This window comes from Ursus americanus, chromosome 5 (assembly GCF_024610735.1).
Source record: "Ursus americanus isolate L20-20 chromosome 5, mUrsAme1.1.p, whole genome shotgun sequence".
In the NCBI taxonomy this organism is placed as follows: Eukaryota; Metazoa; Chordata; class Mammalia; order Carnivora; family Ursidae; genus Ursus; species Ursus americanus.
This window is the reverse complement of record NC_142131.1, coordinates 85,841,174-85,849,545: the sequence shown is the minus strand read 5'-3', so window position 1 is coordinate 85,849,545 and position 8,372 is coordinate 85,841,174. Positions and strand designations below refer to the sequence as shown.

Sequence of the window (8,372 nt, the reverse complement as noted above, 5' to 3'; positions counted from 1 at the left end):
ACTGAAAACTAAGATTGCATTTCTCCAATGCCATGCAATCTAACATGAGACAATGTGAGGTTTCAAGCCCATCTAGAAATTTCAACTGGCTGCCTTCAGAGCTCAGAAACTGGATCATCTGCTCCAATCATTAACCTTTTGGTTTTCTTTGTGTCCATTGAAAAGTCTTTTAACTGGATGCAAATACTTATATCACAACTTTGGGGGCCCTCCTGCATCCCCACCTCCTGAAATGAGACACTGGTACCTGCACTGACCTCTTCTCAGGACTAAGAGCCTGGCTTGATGAGATATGCAACAATCTACCAATGCAGAACTGTGTTAAACCTACTTGCACCACATGGCCCAAAATATATTGCAATATTGCTCAAATCTTTAACCAGATTATCTGAGCCACTGTGACCACTGACTTAGTTTCATGGCTGGACCCTGCAAGTTTGGGACAATATTTGCACAGTGGATTTCTGACTATTGCATGTATAATTACTATAGAACTTGCTTCTGTATTACTATTTATTCAATATTCACTTATTTTTAAACAGCAGATGTTGATTTTCTCAAAATTCTGAAAGTTAGAAATCTGAGATGAAGGTGTCAGCAGGATTGACTTCCTCTGAGGCCTCTCTCTTTGTCTTGTATGTGGGCATCTTCTCACTGGGTGTTCACATGGTCTTTTGTGTATCCAAGTCCTAATCTCTTCTTATAAGGACACCCATATAATTTAATTTTAACTCAATTACCTCTTTAGAACACCTGTTTCTATTTGTTTTTTAATACAAGTTAGTTAACATATAGTGTAGTATTGGTCTCAGGAGTTGAATTTAGTGATTCATCACTTACATATAACAGCCACTGCTCATGCCAACAACTGCCCTCCTTAATATCCTTCATCCATTTAACCCATCCCCCAGCCCCTGATACCCTCCAGCAAACCTCACTTTGTTTCTTAGAGCTAAGAGTCTCTTATGGTTTGTCTTCCTCTCCGTTTTCCTCTTATTTTATTTTTCCTTCCCTCCACCTATGTTCATCTGTTTTGTTTCTTAAATTTCACATATGCTTGCCTTAATCTATTGATGGACATCTGGGATCTTTCCATAGTTTGGCTATTGCGGATGTTGTTGCTGTAAACATTGGGGTGCATGTGCCCCTTTGAATCATTATGTTTGTATCCTTTGGATAAATACCTAGTAGTGCAGTTGCTGGGTCATAGTGTAGCTCTATTTTTCACTTTCTGAGGAACCTCCACATTATTTTCCAGAATAGCTGCACCAGTTTGCATTCCCACCAAAAATGAAAGAGTGTTCCTCCTTCTCCACATCCTCGCCAATACCTGTTGTTTCCTGAGTTGTTAATTTCAGCCGTTCTGATAGGTGTGAGGTGGTATCTCATAGTTTTGTTTTGTATTTCCCTGATGATGAGCGATGCTGAGTGTCTTCTCATGTGTAGTTAGCGATCTGGATGTCTTCTTTAAGAAATGTCTGCTCATGTTTATTTAGATGCACACTTTCTGGGTTGGCCCATCCTAATTTTGAGTTTAGCATAACAGCTACTCAAGCAGTGAATATCCTCACCATTGACTCTGAGGCTTCATCATCACAGGGTAGATAGTACTGTAAGACCTGAGAGTTCTTCTTCTTTTTTTTTTCCCTCTTTTTGACACCAAGCAAGATCTTGACTTAAGCTTTGATTACTGCTGTTTCCACATCAAAGAGAGTGGTCTCCAGTAAACACACTGGTGGCCAATCAGCGAGACATTCAAGCCAATTCCCCACCCTGAGGTTCCTTTGTTTTAGAGAATCTGGGTGGATTTTGACACCTATTTGGGACACTTGCCTTTTCTCTTTCTGTACTTGAAATTCTCGCACTTACATTTAAATTCACCAGTGAAGAGTGAGCTCTGAAACCCTCGCCCCCTATCCACCACCCCCAATAACAGCAGAAGCCCAGCCCCAGCAGCTGTGTAATATCCAGGTCTTGCAAGTAATAAACCTGGATTTTCCCAATGTTTCCTAATGGCTGTTGCTACAGGGCACCATGAAATACTATTAGGAAGCACAAGGGTGGTTCCCAACAGGCAGAGAAGGAGCGGGAGAGGATGGGATGCTGCCTGGGAACTGCAATGGCACTTTCACAGATGGGCGTCCCAATCTGTCTGTTGCTCAGGACCAGTGGCATGCAGACCCTTCCTCTTCTCAGAGTCCCCCCTCCCTGTCCCCACCCCAGTCCACCTACAGCACACCCCAGGGCCCTGTGCTCAGAACCGGCTCCCAGATGGAGAAACTAAGAGATCCAGGCTCCCTCCATCAGCAGGGAAAACCCTGGGAGAGCTTCATGAGGGGTGGCCCATGATGTTCTCACATCTCAGGACCTGTGAGTGTCAGGTCACCTCCCCCATTTCCTGTTTCTCACCTGGGAAAGGAAGGCAGGCCCACAGTGGAGAGGGAGCCAGGCTCTGTCCCAGTGGGGAGTGCATCAGAGACTTGGCCAGGGGTAATGGGTACAAGAAGCCTGCTGGGGGATGAAGGCAGGACACGCTTGGTGAGAGCTGCCTGATCATTGGCTAGGGAGAGAGAGCCGGGGTGGGACAGCTGCCTGGTTATTGGCCAAGGGTAAGGGGGCAATAAGAGATGACTGGCGATTGGACAGGAGCACTGTCATGACTTAGGGGTCCAGGTACAGGCAGTTACAAAAGCCAGGTGCCCAGCACTACAAAGGATGAGAGGGTTCTACCTCGTCTCCCATCCCCGTGCCACTGGCACCTGACTGCACAGGCAGCTAGGACCAGCCCCCAGCCTCCCTCAGACAGAAATGCATGCCTTCCCACTTCCCTTCTCTAATCTCATGGTTTTCAAACCAGACTCCTTGCTCAGCAAAGGGAAACTTGTGACCCACATGGAGAGCCACCAACACCTCTGTGCCCCTGCAGACCCTCCACACAGCAAAGACCCCTGTCAACCCCACACCCTGTCCTCCTGTACCTGCCTAAATGCATGTTGGGAGTCCAGGTCCAGCTTTCCTTTGTTGTTCCCAGAGGCCTCCTCTGCCTGTGAAACTCAGCATCCCTGCCTGTCCAGGTGAGCTGGCTGGAAGCATCGGCCACAAGTCCCCATGTACCCCGCCCCAAGCTGCCTCCCAAGGATGTGAGCCCAGAAGATGAAGACAGTGCACTGGCCTCAGAAACCTCCCACTGCTTCCTTGCAACCCACCATGACCACGTTCTTTGCTCCCAACTGGTGCCCCTATTGCCAGACATGGAAGAACTGGCCCCATGGACCCTCCTACCCCAACACATTCAGTGACTCTGTAAGACACACAGAAGGTCAGGACATGAAGCAGGAAGAACCACCTAAACCCAGAAAAGTGAGGCATTTGTACCCAGACACGAGAAATTTGAGGCTACTCCTCAGACACAAATCCCTCTCTCCAGTAGAGGGTCCAGATGCGGTGTGGTCTGTGAAGGTAAAGGCTGTTCCCTCTGTTGGGGGCTTACTCCCAAATGTCAGAGGTTCATGGCAGGATGCCGAGACCTGGCTCATGCTGGCAGCCATTCAGAGTGTAGTACCCACGTGGGGCACTGTGCCAGGGGCCGGTGGTTCCATGGCCTGCAGGCCTCTGGCCTGGGGATGACTTCAGCCTGATGTCCTGGTAACCTGGGGAGCCTTTATCTTTAGGGGACATCTCTCCTGAGTGAGCAAAGGACACCGGGACTAAAGGCAAGAGAAAGACCAGCAGCTGGGAGAGCCGTCCATGGGAAACAAAGCCATAGATAAAACTTTAAGAGAATTGGGTGGAAACCTCAAATTCATACAAATGGCTTATAACACAAGGAAGAACACTAATAAATAACTCTGCAAGGAAGAGTTTAAGCTAATGAATTCCCTCACAATGTGGAAGAACATCAAAGTTAGCAACAACGAAAAAATTGCTTTTTCACTTGGTATACAAGAGGGACAAGATTGGAAGACATTGTCAGAAGACCAGGGTTCCATGGACATGGCCAAGCATGAGGAGGGAGCTGGGAGCAAGGGAGGAGACCCAGGCCCTGTGCACAGAAGGGTCCTAGGCTGAGCTCCTCTAGCCTGAGGAGAAGCCATCCCTACTGGAGGGGGAGGTGGAGTTGGAGGTGTCAGGGGCAGGCTGAGGTCCCTGAGCTTCAGAGATTTTTTATCCAAATTCAGGGCTTCCTGGAAGGTTTTCCTTCCAGGCCACATTTTCAAAGGGGAGACGCCACTACACATGCCCACCCCAGGAGGACATAGAAGGGAAGCTGGGCTGGGTGTGTGTGTCACCTCCTGGAGTGAGGGTGGCATGAGCTTCAGGTTATCTACCAACTTTAAATAAGTAGTTGCACTGAAATGCAAAAGAATAATTTCAAGATGTTTGAAATGCACAGCTCAGCATCATGGTCACCACGGCACCACAAACTCTGCTCAGAAATTTCAGACATCAAGAGTGGGAGGAGAAGTTTGTCTGCTGAATCAAGGATATTTGTTTTGGAGAGCACAGTGTTGGACGAGAGGAGGGAGACACATTTAATGAGCACCTACTATGTGCCAGGCACCTTAGACATGTAAGGCTATTGGATCCTGAAAGAAAAAGAGACTATTTTACAGTCAGGAAATGGAGACATTGACAAGTGGAACAATTTTGTTAATTTATAAAGATAAGAGTCCAAGATGGGGACCTAACTCACCTCACCTAAGGTGAGAACTGAACTCACCTCCTCCACAGACACATCAAGTCTACACTTATTTATAGAGCAGATCCTCCTGAAGAAGAACTGAGGGCTGACTGAACAGCGTCTGCACAACACACTACAGAGACACCCTCAACATCCGGCAAACTGCAGTGAGAGGGGGCTGTAAGGTGATCTGTCTGCCCTGGGTCACAGAAAACAAGCTGCAGTTTAAAGGGCAACTAGGATATGAAGGATCCATCCTTTGAGACTGCCCCAAATGTGGAGGGGATGGTGCAGGATCTCTTTCTGTGCCAAGGTGCTGGCAAGAGCCATGGTTCCAATTCCCTTCCACCTTGATAACATGGACAAAAGCAGGGTCTGAGCACCCGAGCCAGCCTACAACCTTGCTGAGCCCTGGGTCCCCAGGCCACTCAACCTCAGCTGAGCCAAGAAGGCAGCCCCAGCATGGCACACACTGGGACACCCCAAGTCAGCATTCACTACAGCTCCAGATATCACACCGAGCAGCCACAGGTGGTAAGCACTCCAGAACATTCCAGGCCTGCAGACTCTGGCTTGCTAGGGCACCCCCGCGTGGAGGGCCACATGGCCTTGACTGCTTCAGCTGCAGCTGCCTCAACAAGGAGCCGCTATGTGGAAAGCCCAGAACCCCCCAGCCTGCACTCTGTCAGGACACTCACAGGGCTGCAGAACCCAGGACACCCCAGCTTTCTCCCACTTGAGTTTCAGCCATCCTGCTAGGAGATCCTGTGCACAGAGAAACCTCACCAATCCTGAATCCACCTCAGCTGCTGCTACCCTCCCAAAGTGCCTTCTCCTGCAGAGAGCCCTCGGACACTCTAGCCCACCCACTTCAGCTACAGCTGTCCTGGCAGGGCACCCCCTGTGCAGAGCACCCCAGAAAATATCAGCTCCTGATAGGTCTCCACTCCAGCCACCTTGCCAGGGGGCCTTCTGCACAGAGCCCTGTGACACCAGCTTGTATCCACTTCAGCTTTAGCCAGGCAGCCTGGGTGCCCTCAGTGTGAAGAGGCATACACCCCTACGTTTCCTGTAGCATAACTTACAGTAGCCAAGGTGTGGAAACAACACAGGTATCCACCAGAGATGAATGGATAAGGGCTTCTCTTCATCCAAACCACCACCTCCCTGCTTCCCTAGCCACAGATCCCCACCTGAACCCCCAAATCCCCCACTATGTCTGCACCACCCAGAGGGTGCTAGCCCAAAACCTGGTGTCTGTGCAACCCCATGTCCTTTCCAGAACCTCCATGTTCACACACTCTGCTGGCACCCCCACAAATCACCAGCAACCTCAGGGCCCTGCACTCCACCTGCACCCCAGAGTCCTAGCCCACACCCTGATGCCCCTGTATCCCTGGCCAGAGAAGCATCCAGAAGTACCTGCAGATCCTGGTCCTCCTTCTCCTTGGTAGCAGCGGGTTGCAGCCTCTGGACCAGGTAGCCAGCATGTGGGAGAAATTCCAGTTGGAAAAGGAAGCACAAGACTCAAAACGTGGGTTTTCATGCACTGAGTTAACACAAGGATCACCACCTCTTTCCAACTCTTCAAAGCGTGTCGTTGCTGATACTACAAGTTAGAAAGCCTCTGTGCCTTAGCAGCAGTGGTGTTCCAACAGCACCACTGTGGGAGAGGACACAACAAAGTTTGTAGGAATGCTAACAATTACAGAGTTCATAAATACACCACAGAGATGACATATGTCAACGCTGGTACAGATTTATGAATTAGAGAAACATAAGGTTGAAACAGGGAGGGAGCTTCATCCCCAAGAAACACGTAAGCCTTCAGGGAATATAGCTCCAGATGCAAACGTCTTCCATGCTGTACACTCACTGATCACAAATGAAATCCACTCATTGCCAGTTATTGATCCTATCAGTGGACTGCAATTTGTACATGTACCCACAAAAGAATCCTCACGTTCCTCCAGCATTTTATGTCTGGTCTTCCGAAGCCTGCCTTCATGAAGCAGTACCTGGATGTTCTTGCATTTGGGACCCACCACAGCATCCCTTCATCCACCAGGAGACTCCCATCAGTACAGCCTTGAATGTCTTTGTAGAAAGACAGTTGCTGGCCTTCCTTGTGATGCATGAGTCAGAAGTTGTGGATATTTATTCCAAGTCTGATGTAATTAAGCTTGCTGCTGAGAAAACGTTCAGCAACCTAGATATCACAGTGACCCAGGCCCTCAGCACCGCTCACAGAGTCTTGAGGGTTTTGTGAAGTATGGTAAGCTGGAAATCCTGGGCAGATTAGCGTGGGCTGACCTCTGGGCTGCTGGTCACAAGTGAAGCAGATAGCATCGTGGGAGTCATTTCCCTGTCAGACGTGTGGTAAGCCCTGATACTCATGCCTGCAGGTGCCAAGCAGAAGGAGACAGAAGCAGAATGGCCACTGTGCATGGAGACGCCCTTGGAGAAAATGTGAACAAGGATTCTGGGTCAGGCTTTGCCTCCTGAACACTGACTGTGATAGAAGATGGTGAAATGGCAACGAATGTGTATCAGGGTTTAGTGATGGATATTTTTTTTTCCAGTGATGTTGAAATCAAGCATAGGAGCAGATTTTATGTGTTTGAAGATGCAGGCTTGCATTAAAAGACTGTTTTCAGACTTTAGAAAAATTTCAGATGCTATATATTATCAAAGTGCACTGTGTCCTGAAATTCGTATTATTTTTCATCTCAAAGAATCACTGGTCTATTACAGGTAATAGAACATAAGGGGAGAGCATAGCCTGTTCAGATCTCATGTTTTATATCACGGGTTATGTCATCACTGTGGCCTGTGGCAGGTGGAGACTCGCCAGGCTGGGGAGTGAGTCTTCGAACCTTTCTCCAACTGGCTTCTTTTCCTTAGATTTGTGGAACAGCTGTAATTTGAATATAATCAATTTGTAAAACGTAACAGCTTTTTATGTTAAGTGTCTGTTCTGATCTATGATGTAAAGAAATCTGCTTTACGACAGCTTTATTTATTTTTACTCGCAGCAATATTCTACACAGCTTGGCAGGTAAGCTTCACCGTACTCATTAATAAACCATTGGTTGTTATTGTAAATGGCAACTTCCTTATTTAACTTTGGATCTGGAAAGGATAAAACTTCTAATGTAGCCACTGTTAGAGTGTAAAAGCTCAGGTTTCCAAAAGCATGTGTGGAGACCTGCTCTGCTAGACTGGAAACAGGCAACCATTATGAGGAAAGAAATTGCTGTGAAAATGTCAACTTTCTTCTCATGTATGGAAATGTAAAATCATGAGATGCCTGGGTGAGGCTCAGTCCATTAAGTGTCCCCCTTTGGTTCAGATCATGATCCCAGGTCCTGAGATTGAGTCCCACATTGGGATCCCTGCTCAGCGGGGAGTCTGCTTCTCCCTCTTCTGCAGCTCCCCTGCTTGTGCTTTCTCTCTCTGACAAATAAATAAATAAATAAATAAATAAATAAATAAATAAATAAATAAATAAGAAAATCTTAAAAAAAAAAGAAATGTAAAATCATAATGTCTGTATGACTGCTGATGGATTGTTTTTGTAAAGTCTTATTATGGCATAAGCGATATTGTCATGTATTTGGAGAGAAACAATGATTCTTAATGTAAGTCCTCTGGAAATGCCCATACTGTGGATATATATGAGTATACTGTG

The 8,372-nt window shown here is 47.5% G+C and overlaps 1 pseudogene; it reads left to right on the top strand.

The window, feature by feature from the left end:
- Positions 1 to 5,143: 5,143 nt before the first annotated feature.
- Positions 5,144 to 7,154, top strand: LOC123791188 (5'-AMP-activated protein kinase subunit gamma-2 pseudogene; annotated as a pseudogene).
- Positions 7,155 to 8,372: the final 1,218 nt, after the last annotated feature.